Source organism: Etheostoma spectabile, unplaced genomic scaffold (genome assembly GCF_008692095.1).
Source record: "Etheostoma spectabile isolate EspeVRDwgs_2016 unplaced genomic scaffold, UIUC_Espe_1.0 scaffold00001508, whole genome shotgun sequence".
Lineage (NCBI taxonomy): Eukaryota > Metazoa > Chordata > Actinopteri > Perciformes > Percidae > Etheostoma > Etheostoma spectabile.
Window position 1 is genome coordinate 11,970 of NW_022602764.1, and position 12,004 is coordinate 23,973.

Sequence of the window (12,004 nt, forward strand, 5' to 3'; positions counted from 1 at the left end):
GGGTTTTCTTTGTATAGGAATGTTTATTTTGGTTGTTTTTGGTCATTGTATAAAAAGGTATGCAAAATCCTGACCTGTTTTGTAGTCAGCAGGATAGGAGGGAACTGGTGACCAAGTTCCATAGGTTAAGAGATGGCAAGGTATTAAGGTTTGGAGTAGATCAACCTGCTTTAGGATGGGATGGACTTAAGCAGTGGGGTGGGAATTAACAACCCTATGTAAATGGGGGGATTTGTGCTCCTGGGAGGAGAGAGGGAGGTGAGGCTGTGCTGCCAGGAGCATGTGCCTGTTATTGCTACTATTAGTTTAATGTGCCACTGGCTTTAAGTTTGATGGGTTAATTATCCGTGTACTGCAGACCATGGAAATAAACTAATCACCTTTGAAAATGTGCAATGTTCGAGTCTGCCAACCTACCGCCATCTTAGCCACTCTGGCTAACTCTCCACGAATGTGTTAAACTAAAAAGAAGACACACAAGACCAAAAACAAACAAATTAACTACAGCTATTCTGATATTCCTGACCAGGCTGATGCCTGTTTGCCTGTAACCCCCCCCCCAAATCATCAGTGTCCTGTATCAAAAACAAAAACAAAACACAAGTGCATGAACAGGAATTAATTACAAATGATTACAATAATACAGTACCGATGCAGTAATGAATGGGTACAACATGAACACATGATTTAGGAAACGTTGCTGGTTTTCAGACCTAAAGTGGATCAGCTGCTGTGTCCTCCTTTCAAGTAAGATGGCGTTCTCCCTTGATTTTCTTCATTCATTGTCTATGGTTCCTAGGGCCATACACCCCTTGCCCCTTGATCAAAAACATTATTGGGACAGCACTCACGTGAACGCTCAAGACGTAGGGAAAGGGTAGGGTAAGATAGAGAAATGAGATTCAGCCTAAGACCTCTTGTGTTAATCTGACTGATAGGGTTATGGAACATAGTAGTAGACCAAGGCCTCCTGTGGTAATCTGACTTGAAGGGTTCTGGAGCGTAGTGTTAGACTAAGACCTCCTGTGACACAAACTAAGCAGTATGCTCTCCCTTTTATACCTCAGGCTATTGTAGACAGCACAACAACCACTTCAAACATACACATTTTACAGTTTTTATTGTACTTTATCTATACAATATTAATGCTCCAGTTTTAATGGGTGTTACAGCGGGGATGAGCACTCTAATTTCCATTTTAATGGATGAAATAAACATAACATAAAGACTGTACCCTTTAGCAGGAGGAAACATTTCACAAACAGATGCATTGTTAATTTTCAACAGGCTGAGAGTGGACTTTATATGGAGACAAAGCATAGCAATTAGCAGAGGATGGTTTCGATCCATCGACCTCTGGGTTATGGGCCCAGCCCGCTTCCGCTGCGCCACTCTGCTCTGCTAGACAAGGCCACGGGTTCAAATAAGCAGGTAAATCACCGTAGTTTTAGATGTTTAAATGTGCGCACAAGAAAGCTAAGAGATTACTGTGGGGAAATGGAGACTGGCTAGAGACTGAAGATTTTAAACATTGTAAAAAATGTATGAAACATATGAACACGTTAAACATATACGGGCACATAATATATACCTACAGTCTCAGTCCTTGGATGGTATAGGTAGCGTATCGCTACCGTGACGGCTGACATGCGCCCCGTCACAGTTACCGACAATTTTGTCAATGAATGAATATTTCACATTGAACACTTACGATTGGGTGGTCATTAAAAACAGGGCATTGCAAGTACAGATATAAAATCCACAGTCAGGGTCACAGGGTCTTTAGGTACTTCACTAAGCTATGTCACAAAGGACAACCTCATCTGAACAACAATTCATCACATTGATTATTTTCCAGCAATGTAACATTTGCAAATGGCAGTGGTGGGATTTGAACCCACGCCTCCAGAAAGACTGGAGCCTGAATCCAGCGCCTTAGACCACTCAGCCACACTACCTGCACATGACTATGCTACACATCGTAACACACACAGGGACCTTAACTAACGTAATGCTTGTTAATTGTTAACCGTCTTTGTCATTTTTTCTCTGGCATTGTTGATTATTAGAATATTGTAACCAGCATTAAGTGAGTAGGTTTAGGTCTGTGTGAATATGGGCTGAGCATTTACTTGGACTGAATTTGTGAACATCTTCTTTTGCATATTCACTGTAAAGAGCCATTACTCCTCCAACTGCCAACTATTGTTCTAGAGACAATAGGATATACAGTTTTAGATTGCAAGGTAACTGTCAAAGACCAAAGACTTCATTGAAATACCTCAAGTGATCAAAACAGTTTGTCAAAATGGGAAAGGTCATGTTTTTTATTGCAAATTCCAGCACAGTTCTAAAATTATTCTTTAAAATATGTCCATTTACCATTCAAAAACAAAAGTACAATCATGAAACACATACTACTTAGATAGAATGAACTTGTTCAGGTGGAATGAAATGATTCCAGAGACATGGACTCTCTGGCACAGCGATACTTGGTCAGGACAACACCCCCCTTCTTGATAGTACCCGTCTCTGTATGAAGCTGCACACCAGGCAGGTCCTGGATGCACTTGATGTGTTGTTACTGCACACGCCAGATATCACAAAACTGTTGGGTGGAGCCTCAAGTATTTGCTTGTATTACATCAAGTGACCTGCATACCAATGACCGCAAAGTTTTATATGCACATGGTTTCTAAAGGCCACTTGGGTGATCTTTGGGCTGCTCTATGGTCTTCAGCTGGAGGATAAATCCCAGAGTTGGCAGACTCCAGGTTATCAAAGCAACACACATCCCTGGGTGGACTTGAACCCCCATCCTTTCAGCTAATAGCCAACTGCGCTGACCCATTGCGCCACAGATACTACGCCTGTCTGATGTTTAATGAGCGGGAGCTCGATCTTTAAGCCACAAGCATTTGTTTTATGGCTTTTTGAGGTTGAGCTGCACATGTATGCTTATTTGGCTATTTTCCTGTTTATATTTCCTTAGAAATTGGGGAAGCTGACTCATGCGGAAATGTAGAAGCTGGACGTGCATTGTATTGTTCTTACATCTCAATTGGATTCTGACTTTGAAATCAAATATTTGGCATCCAAGAAAATGTTTAAACTGATAATGTATCAGTCATTTTGCTGGTGGTTTCTTGGTCACAGCAACAAGCTTGATCATTGACATACAGTTGCCCGCCACATATCACAAAACTGTTGGGTGGGGCCTTAAGTATTTGCTTGTATTACATCAAGTTTTCCAATAACATTAACAAGCATAACGTTGATTACGGTGCCTGTGTTTGTCATGATGTGGAAATTTGGTAATTGCAGTGTGGCCGAGTGGTCTAAGGTGCTGGATTAAGGCTCTAGTCTCTCTGGAGGCGTGGGTTCAAATCCCACCACTACCATTTGCATATATTACATAGCTGGAAGGCAACCAATGTCTTACAGCTGTGGCATTTGGCCTGAACTTGGTGAAGTAACTAGAATCATCCATCAATCACCTTGCTGAGATTGTTCCTTGTTAACCTGAGGTTCAACGATTGGTGAAACCTTCCTTTCCAGCACTTTGGACTAGAAAATCAACAAATAATTGTGATAATTAATCGTGATCTCCATATTGATCAAAGTAATTGTCGTTATCATTTTGGCCATAATCATGCAGCTCAAAGAGATTTTATCAAACCAGGTTGGGCAAGTAACCGTTCTGCTGACTTCTTGTAAAAAAAGAAAGTACCACAACCTAAAAACAGTTACTGCGATGGCTGGGAATCGAACCCAGGTCAACTGCTTGGAAGGCAGCTATGCTCACCACTATACCACCATCGCTGGACAATGTTATGTTGACTTCAAGTCTTGTAATACATTTGGGCATTGAGACTGGTTCAAATCTGGCTCGAAGGAGCAGTCTTTTCCAGAGTTCCCCTTCAGGGATCAATAAAGATTTTCTGATTCTAATGTAGAGATGGACAGACAACCCAAAAGTATAATACTTCTTGCCGAGACATAACAAGAAACAAAAAAACTGACTATTGTAAGTAATGAATGGCTTCATGAATAGACAACCATCATCCCAATGTATGCCATTAACAGTATATGAGTGGTCAATTAGAGTCCAATGACTTTCTTTGGGGCAACTCCTTTTTCCTCCAGATAGAGCTCATTCAGCATTAGAAAGTACCAGTTAGTGCTAAATATCTATTCCAAAACCCCCATTATTTTATTTATTTAGCCAGCGGTGGACTCTGCATGTGTTAGTGTCTGATGATGAACTCACAACCAAGACAACCCCAAAGAGAAGCACTTATGAACACAATGATCATCAGTGTCTTTATTTGAGGTGATCTGAATGTGATTACAATGACATCTTAAGTTACAGTCTTAACTTCTCTTCACCAGAAGAGGCCCAGGAGTTTTACGATCGTCGTGTTGCTACACGTAAGTAGCCCAGGCTACTACTTCTGAGGACTGTCCTGCACTGGACGTAACGTTTTCATGCCGCCAGGACACTCGTTGCAGATGCACTCAGGTTATAGTTTCAGTGCTACAAGTTCACTTCTATATGTCCTGCTGGATGTGGTAATATGCCATTTTGAAATAACCTAATTGTTGTTATTATCGGCTAGCAACTCAAGTTGTCTTGTTGACTGTGTGCGTTTATATGCCTGTGTTATGTTTGGGAAGAGCCTAATATATTGAGATAGCAAGAAGGACTACTGGAAGTCTAATTCACGCTGCGGTTCGTCGTAGTTCAGAGGATGAACCTAGAGTGTTTCGTTAGTTGTATAATAGGGATGGGTTGCCGGGTAATGTACTTTTTTTTTTTTTTTCTCTTCTTGTTTTTCACTTTGTCAAGCGAATGGCCTTTTATGTCACTTCATGGCGTGCTCTGCCACCCATATGGTATCTTTTAGGAAATGAATGGCACAGTAAGTAGAAATGTGGCAGGGGGATCTGCAGTGCGTTTTACTAGCTGGAATGTTAGAGGTATGAATGGACCAGTGAAAAGGGCCCGGATATTCTCACATCTGAAAAGACTCCATACCAAAATTGCATTTTTACAGGAAACACATCTCCGTGTTCAAGACCATATTTTGCTTAGGAAGGCTTGGTAGGACAGGTGTATCACTCAAATTTTGGCAGCAGAGCCAGGGGCACGGCAATAATAATTCATAAAAAGGTATTATTCACTCCCTCAGAAATAATTTCGGATCCCCAAGGGCAGTATGTCATAGTAACAGGTAGTCTGTTTCACTCCCTGGTGGCCTTAGTATGCATTTATGCCCCCAACTGGGATGATGCTGATTTCTTTAAGAAAATAATGACCTTGTTGCCCGATTTGAACACACATCATCTAATATTTGGTGGAGATATGAACTGTGTGATGTCCAGAGCAATCTCTAGCTTCATGTCTCATATAGGTTGTATAGACCCTTGGAGGTTTCTGTATCCTTCCAGAAGAGAATTTTCTTATTTCTCGCATGTGCACCAGTCCTACTCTAGGATAGATTACTTTTTTATTGACAAACACCTTCTGCCTTCAATAAAATCTGTAGAGTACTCCGCCATTGTCGAATCAGATCACGCACCCCTCATACTTGATATTTCCATTGCGCTTAACTATCCCGCAAGGTCTGCTTGGAGGTTGAACACAACATTACTTTCAGATACAAACTTTTGTCAGTACGTCTCACAATCAATAGACGATTTCCTTTTGTTTAATCAGACGGACTCTATAACACCATCCGTACTATGGGAAACATTAAAAGTGGTACTACGGGGACAAATAATATCATTTTCGGTATCACGAAATAAAGACAGGAGACGGACACAGGAAAAAATAGCCGATTCCATTTTGAAAATTGATCATCAATATTCAAAGACCCCATCGCCCGAGCTATACAAAGAAAAATTGAACCTTAAGGCACAATATGATCTACTGTCTACGGAAAAGATAGAAAGAAATCTGTTAAGGTCACGTTCATTTTTCTACGAACATGGGGAAAAGGCAGGGCGCCTTCTTGCCCATCAGTTGAAGGGTAAATCTGCATCCAGACTTATTCCTACTATCAGGAGGGCACCTCAAGAAGTGACAATGGACCCGCAAGAAATCAACAGCACCTTTGAGAAATATTACTCAGATCTATACAAATCAGACTTCCCCCACAATGTCTCTGATATGACGGAATTTTTAGAAAACTTGGGCGCTCCAACAATTACACAAGTCCAAAGAGAAAGCCTAGAAAGACCTCTAAATAAACAGGAAGTAGAAAATTAAATTAAAGACATGCAGAGCGGTAAGAGTCCTGGGCCAGACGGCTATCCAATTGAGTTTTATAAAAAGTTTTCCTTGCAGCTCACGCCTCTGCTTGTCAACATGTTTAACCACTCCTTTGAACAGTCATCCCTCCCACGGAGCCTCACGGAGGCACTTATCACAGTTTTACTAAAGCCAGGCAAAGATGCAATGGACTGCAGCTCTTATAGGCCTATATCGTTGCTGAATGCAGATGTTAAAATTCTTTCTAAAGTCCTGGCCGTTAGAATAAGTTCTGTCATTCCAGACATAATTTCAGTTGATCAGACAGGTTTCATTAAAGGGCGCCATTCATTTGTCAACGTCCGTAGACTTTTAAATGTGGTTCACTCTCCAGCATCTGGAGTTGCTCCAGAAGTGGTAGTATCCCTTGACGCAGAGAAGGCTTTTGACAGGGTTGAATGGGGCTATCTCTTCCCCGTGTTGGACAAGTTCGGGTTCGGTCCAAAATTCGTCTCCTGGGTCCGGCAATTATACTCGTCCCCTAAGGCTGCAGTAGTCACTAATAATTTGTGTTTGCAATATTTTTCACTGTTCAGAGGGACGCGTCAGGGTTGCCCTCTCAGTCCGTTGCTGTTCGTCCTAGCGATAGAACCCCTGTCAATAAAGCTTCGAAACACACAGTTCATACAGGGTATTATTAGGATGGGAGTGGAACATAACGTCTCTTTGTATGCTGATGATCTCTTAATTTATGTAACGGACCCATTGTCCTCTACACCTATAATTTTGAAAACTCTGGAGGTCTTTGGTAGTTTTTCTGGGTATAAAATTAATTTCTCAAAAAGCATGTGTTTCCCTATTAATGAGAAGGCACTTCAAATACAAGATACGGACTTGCCCTTTCATATTTCAAAATCAGGATTTAAGTATCTAGGAATCCATGTCACCCCCTCTTTCTCTGGTTTGCTAGATGCAAATTTTACTCCAATACTTGGGAGACTAAAATCTGACCTCCAGCGATGGAGCACCATTTATTTATCTCTAGCTGGAAGAGTTAACTGTGTTAAAATTAACGTGTTGCCTCGGTTTCTATATTTATTTCAAAATCTTCCGGTCTTCCTTCCAAAGTCTTTCTTTCGAGCAACAGAAAAGTTACTTTCAAGCTTTCTATGGGGAGGTAAAACTCCAAGGTTGCGTAAAAATTCCTTGAAAGACCAAGACAAAGGGGTGGGCTCGCCCTCCCAAATCTAAGGATTTACTATTGGGCTGCAAACGTACAAAAAGTTGTTTACTGGTTTCGACATCCTGAGGCAGACTGGTGTAGTGCAGAGGCCAAGTTTTGTAAACTGGCGTCACTTGCTTCATTGATTACGTCAAGACTCCCTCTCTCCCCGACACATTTCACTTCTAGTCCGGTAGTAAGCGCGACTCTTAATAAAATATTTTAAATAAGCACATTTTTTACATAAGCTATACCCTCCTCAGAATAAATCCCCTGTATTGTCCATGAGGATGTGGAAAGCATCGGTGGCCCTGCTTACTAGCCTGCGCGTTCACGGCAGGCTCTGCCGTGGGGGAGGAGCTGTGGAGGGGGGGCTGTAGCGCAGCGGAGAGCAAGGGGGAGGGACCTGTAAGGTGTGCTTGTTCTTGTTCATCACATTAAACACCTGAAACACGTGAACACATCAAACATCTTAAACAGATAAACACGTCAAACGCCTGAAACTAATCAAACACATCAAATGCCTGAAAGACATCAAACATCTGAAACATATCAAACACTTGAAACACATCAAACACCTGAAACAATCAACACCTAAAACACATCAAACACATCAAGACATCAAGCACCTGAAAAATATAAAAAAACATCAAAACCTGAAACACATAACACATCAAAGACATCAACACCTGAAACCGTAAAGACATTAACACATCAAAGACCTGAAACACATCAAATAACAGAACACAAACACATCAAACACCTTAAACACATAGAACACCGAAGCACAAACACATAAAAACATAAAACACATCGAAGACATCAAACCCAGAAACACATCAAACACCTGAAACCCATCAAAAACCTAAAACACATCAAACACCTGAAGATATCAAACACATGAAACACCTGAAAAAAATCAACACCTTAAACACATCAATACCTGAAACCATCAAACACATCAAACAACTCAAACACCTGAAACAAATTGAACACCTGAAACACATCAAGCACCTGAAAAACATCAAACATCTGAAACACATCAAACACCTGAAACAAATCGAACACATGAACATATCAAGCACCTGAAACACATCAACATCTGAAACACATCAAACACCTGAACACATCAAACACCTGAAACACATCTCAAACACAAAAAAAATCAAAGACCTGAAATAGATAGATAGATAGATATAGATAGATAGATAGATATTTATTGATCCCAAAAAATGAAATTACAGTGTTACAGCAGCACACAAAATATACAAATACAATATACATGAAATAATAATAATTATAATAACAAAATATAAGAATAAAATATAAGAATGTAGAACAATATTTAAGTATATACAAGATGGGAAAAACAAAAAAACAAAATGTACATTAAACACATCAAACCTGAAACACGTTAAATAACTGACACACATCAACCAATCAAACCCTGAACACATCAAACACCTGAACACATCAAAGACATAAAGACATTAACACCTGAAACACATTATCACCACTTCAGGTAAGGAGGCCCCAAAGACCAACTGCTTTCGCAGCATCTGTTCCTTGTCTTCTGGAAGCAAGTCCTCCAAAGACAAACTGCTTTCGCAGCGCCTGGTCTCTTCCGAAGCCGCTGGCCTCCAGCTACCCAGAGAAAAACCCTAAAACTTAAATCAGTCACTTAGACGCAAAAAAGTAAGGAAATAGGTTCAAGTTTTGAAAAACAAAAGTCCCCTTGAAAGTCATATATTGTAAAAGGGAGATTTCTGTGTCTTTTTTTATTCAAAACCCGTTGATTTGCAATATGAATACTGTGAAAGTAACAAAACGCTTAATCCACGGAGAAATGCACACATGTATATGCATTAACCAAAAGAAAGTTAATCTGTAGGCATTAATCAGAAAAAAGTTAATATGTATGCATTAATCAAAAGAAATTTGATCTGTATAAGCATTAGACGCAGACCTTGTGGCGCAATGGTAGCGCGTCTGACTCCAGATCAGAAGGTTGCGTGTTCAATTCACGTCAGGGTCAAATGTTGATGGGTGACTGTAGCTCAGTATGTGGTAGTTGGGCGTACTCCCTCAGCAAGGATTTGAGAATCAAGGCTTCATTTCCTGTATTAACATAGGCCTTTATGCACCAATTTACATATACATCTAATACCTGAAACCATTAAAGACATCAAACATCTGAAACACATCAAAGACATCAAACACTTGAAACCATCCAACACTGAAGCACAAACAGATCAAACACCTGAAACATGTCAAACACATCAAAGACTTAAACACCTAAAACATCAAACACCTGAAACAAATTGAAACATGAAACACATCAAACATCTGAACAGATAAAACACGTCAAAACGCCTGAAACTAATCAACACATCAAACCTTCAAACACCTTAAACAAATCAACACCTGAAACATATCAAACACCTGAAACACATCAAACACATAAAAGACATGAAGCACCTGAAACATATACAGTGGTGCTCAAAAGTTTACATACACATGCTTAAGTTGACTAAAAGAGGAATAAAAAATCATGTTTTGGAAATTTATTTAATACCTAAATTAAAAATGAGGTAAAATCCACCTTTAGGACACCAATTTTCTTTGTGAATGAATAACGTATTGTAAATAAATAAATGTTCTTATTTAAAATACAGGGTCATAAGTATACATACCCCTATGTTAAATTCCCATAGAGGCAGGCAGATTTTTATTATTAAAGGCCAGTTATTTCCTGGATTCAGGATATTATGCATCCTGATAAGTTCCCTTGGCCTTTAGAATTAAAATATCCCCACATCATCACATACCCTTCACCATGCTTAGAGATAGGCATGGTTTTTATTCAGTTAGACTAATACCTGGTTTGATTTGCATTGAGAGATGATTTTAGAAAGTATCCCATGCCTATCTCTAAGCATGGTGAAGATTATGTGAGGATGTGGGGCTATTTTAATTCTAAGGCCAAGGGAACTTTATCAGGATGCATAATATCCTGAATCCAGGAAATAACTGGCCTTTAATAATAAAAATCTGCCTGCCTCTATGGGAATTTAACATAGGGTATGTATACTTATGACCCCTGTATTTTAAATAAGAACATTTATTTATTTACATACGTTATTCTTCACAAAGAAAATTGGTGTCCTTAAAGGTTGGATTTTACCTCATTTTTTAATTTAGGTATTAAATAATTTCCAAAACATGATTTTTTATTCCTCTTTTAGTCAACTTAAGCATGTGTATGTAACTTTTGAGCACCACTGTAAAAACATCAAAAACCTGAAACACATAAACACATCAAAGACATCAACACCTGAAACACATAAAAGACATTAAACACATCAAAGACCTGAAACACATCAAATAACAGAAACACAAACACATCAAACACCTGAAACACATAGAACACCGGAAGCACAAACACATCAAAAACATAAAACACATCAAATACATCAAACACCAGAAACACATCAAACACATCAAAGACATCAAACACCTGAAACACATAAAAAAACATCAAACACATGAAACACCTGAAACACATCAAAAACCTAAAACACATGAAACACCTGAAACACCTGAAAGATATCAAACACATGAAACACCTGAAACAAATCAAACACCTTAAACACATCATATACCTGAAACACCTCAACACTCAACCACTCAAATACCTGAAACACATCAAACACTCAAACACCTGAAACAAATTGAACACCTGAAACACATCAAACACATGAAACATATCAGCACCTGAAACACATCAAACACCTGAAACACATCAAAAAACACAAAAAAAATCAAAGACCTGAAATACATCAAACACATCAACACCTGAAACACGTTAAACAACTGACACACATCAACCACATCAAACACCTGAAACACATCAAAGACATAAATACATTAACACCTGAACACATTAATCACCACTTCAGGTAAGTAGGCCTCAAGACCACTGCTTTTGCGTCGCACGGTCCCTGCGTACTGGAAGCGAGGCCTAAAACTTAAATCAGTCACTTAGACACAAAAAAGTAGGAATAGGGTTCAGGTTTTGAAAAAACAAGTCATCACTTGAAAGTCATATATTATAAAAAGGGAGATTTCTGTGCCTTTTTGAATTCAAACCAGGTTTGATCTGTACATGCATCATCAGCAGACCTTGTGGCGCAAAGGTAGTGCGTCTGACTCCAGATCAGAAGGTTGCGCGTTCAAATCACGTCAGGGTCAAATGTTGATGGTGGCAGTATATGTGGTGGTTGGGTGTTCTCCCCCAGCAATAATTTGAACATCAACGGTTTCATTTCCTGTATTAAATTAGACTTTATGCACCAATTTACAAATACATCTAATACCTAATACCTGAAACACATCAAACACATTTAACACCTGAAACACCTGAATCACTACAGACACCTGAAACCCATCAAACACATTCCACCTGAAACCCATCAAACACTTCAAACACCTGAAACACATCAAACACCTGAAACACATCAAACACATCA

The 12,004-nt window shown here is 39.4% G+C and overlaps 4 non-coding genes across 4 annotated transcripts; 2 read left to right on the forward strand and 2 right to left on the reverse strand.

The window, feature by feature from the left end:
* Positions 1–1,876: 1,876 nt before the first annotated feature.
* On the reverse strand, positions 1,877–1,958 carry trnal-cag (transfer RNA leucine (anticodon CAG)). The gene has a single exon. It is a non-coding gene; the product is annotated as a tRNA-Leu (tRNA).
* Positions 1,959–3,750: 1,792 nt separating this feature from the next.
* Positions 3,751–3,822, reverse strand: trnag-ucc (transfer RNA glycine (anticodon UCC)). The gene has a single exon. It is a non-coding gene; the product is annotated as a tRNA-Gly (tRNA).
* A 5,616-nt stretch (positions 3,823–9,438) lies between these two features.
* Positions 9,439–9,510, forward strand: trnaw-cca (transfer RNA tryptophan (anticodon CCA)). The gene has a single exon. It is a non-coding gene; the product is annotated as a tRNA-Trp (tRNA).
* A 2,144-nt stretch (positions 9,511–11,654) lies between these two features.
* Positions 11,655–11,726, forward strand: trnaw-cca (transfer RNA tryptophan (anticodon CCA)). The gene has a single exon. It is a non-coding gene; the product is annotated as a tRNA-Trp (tRNA).
* Positions 11,727–12,004: the final 278 nt, after the last annotated feature.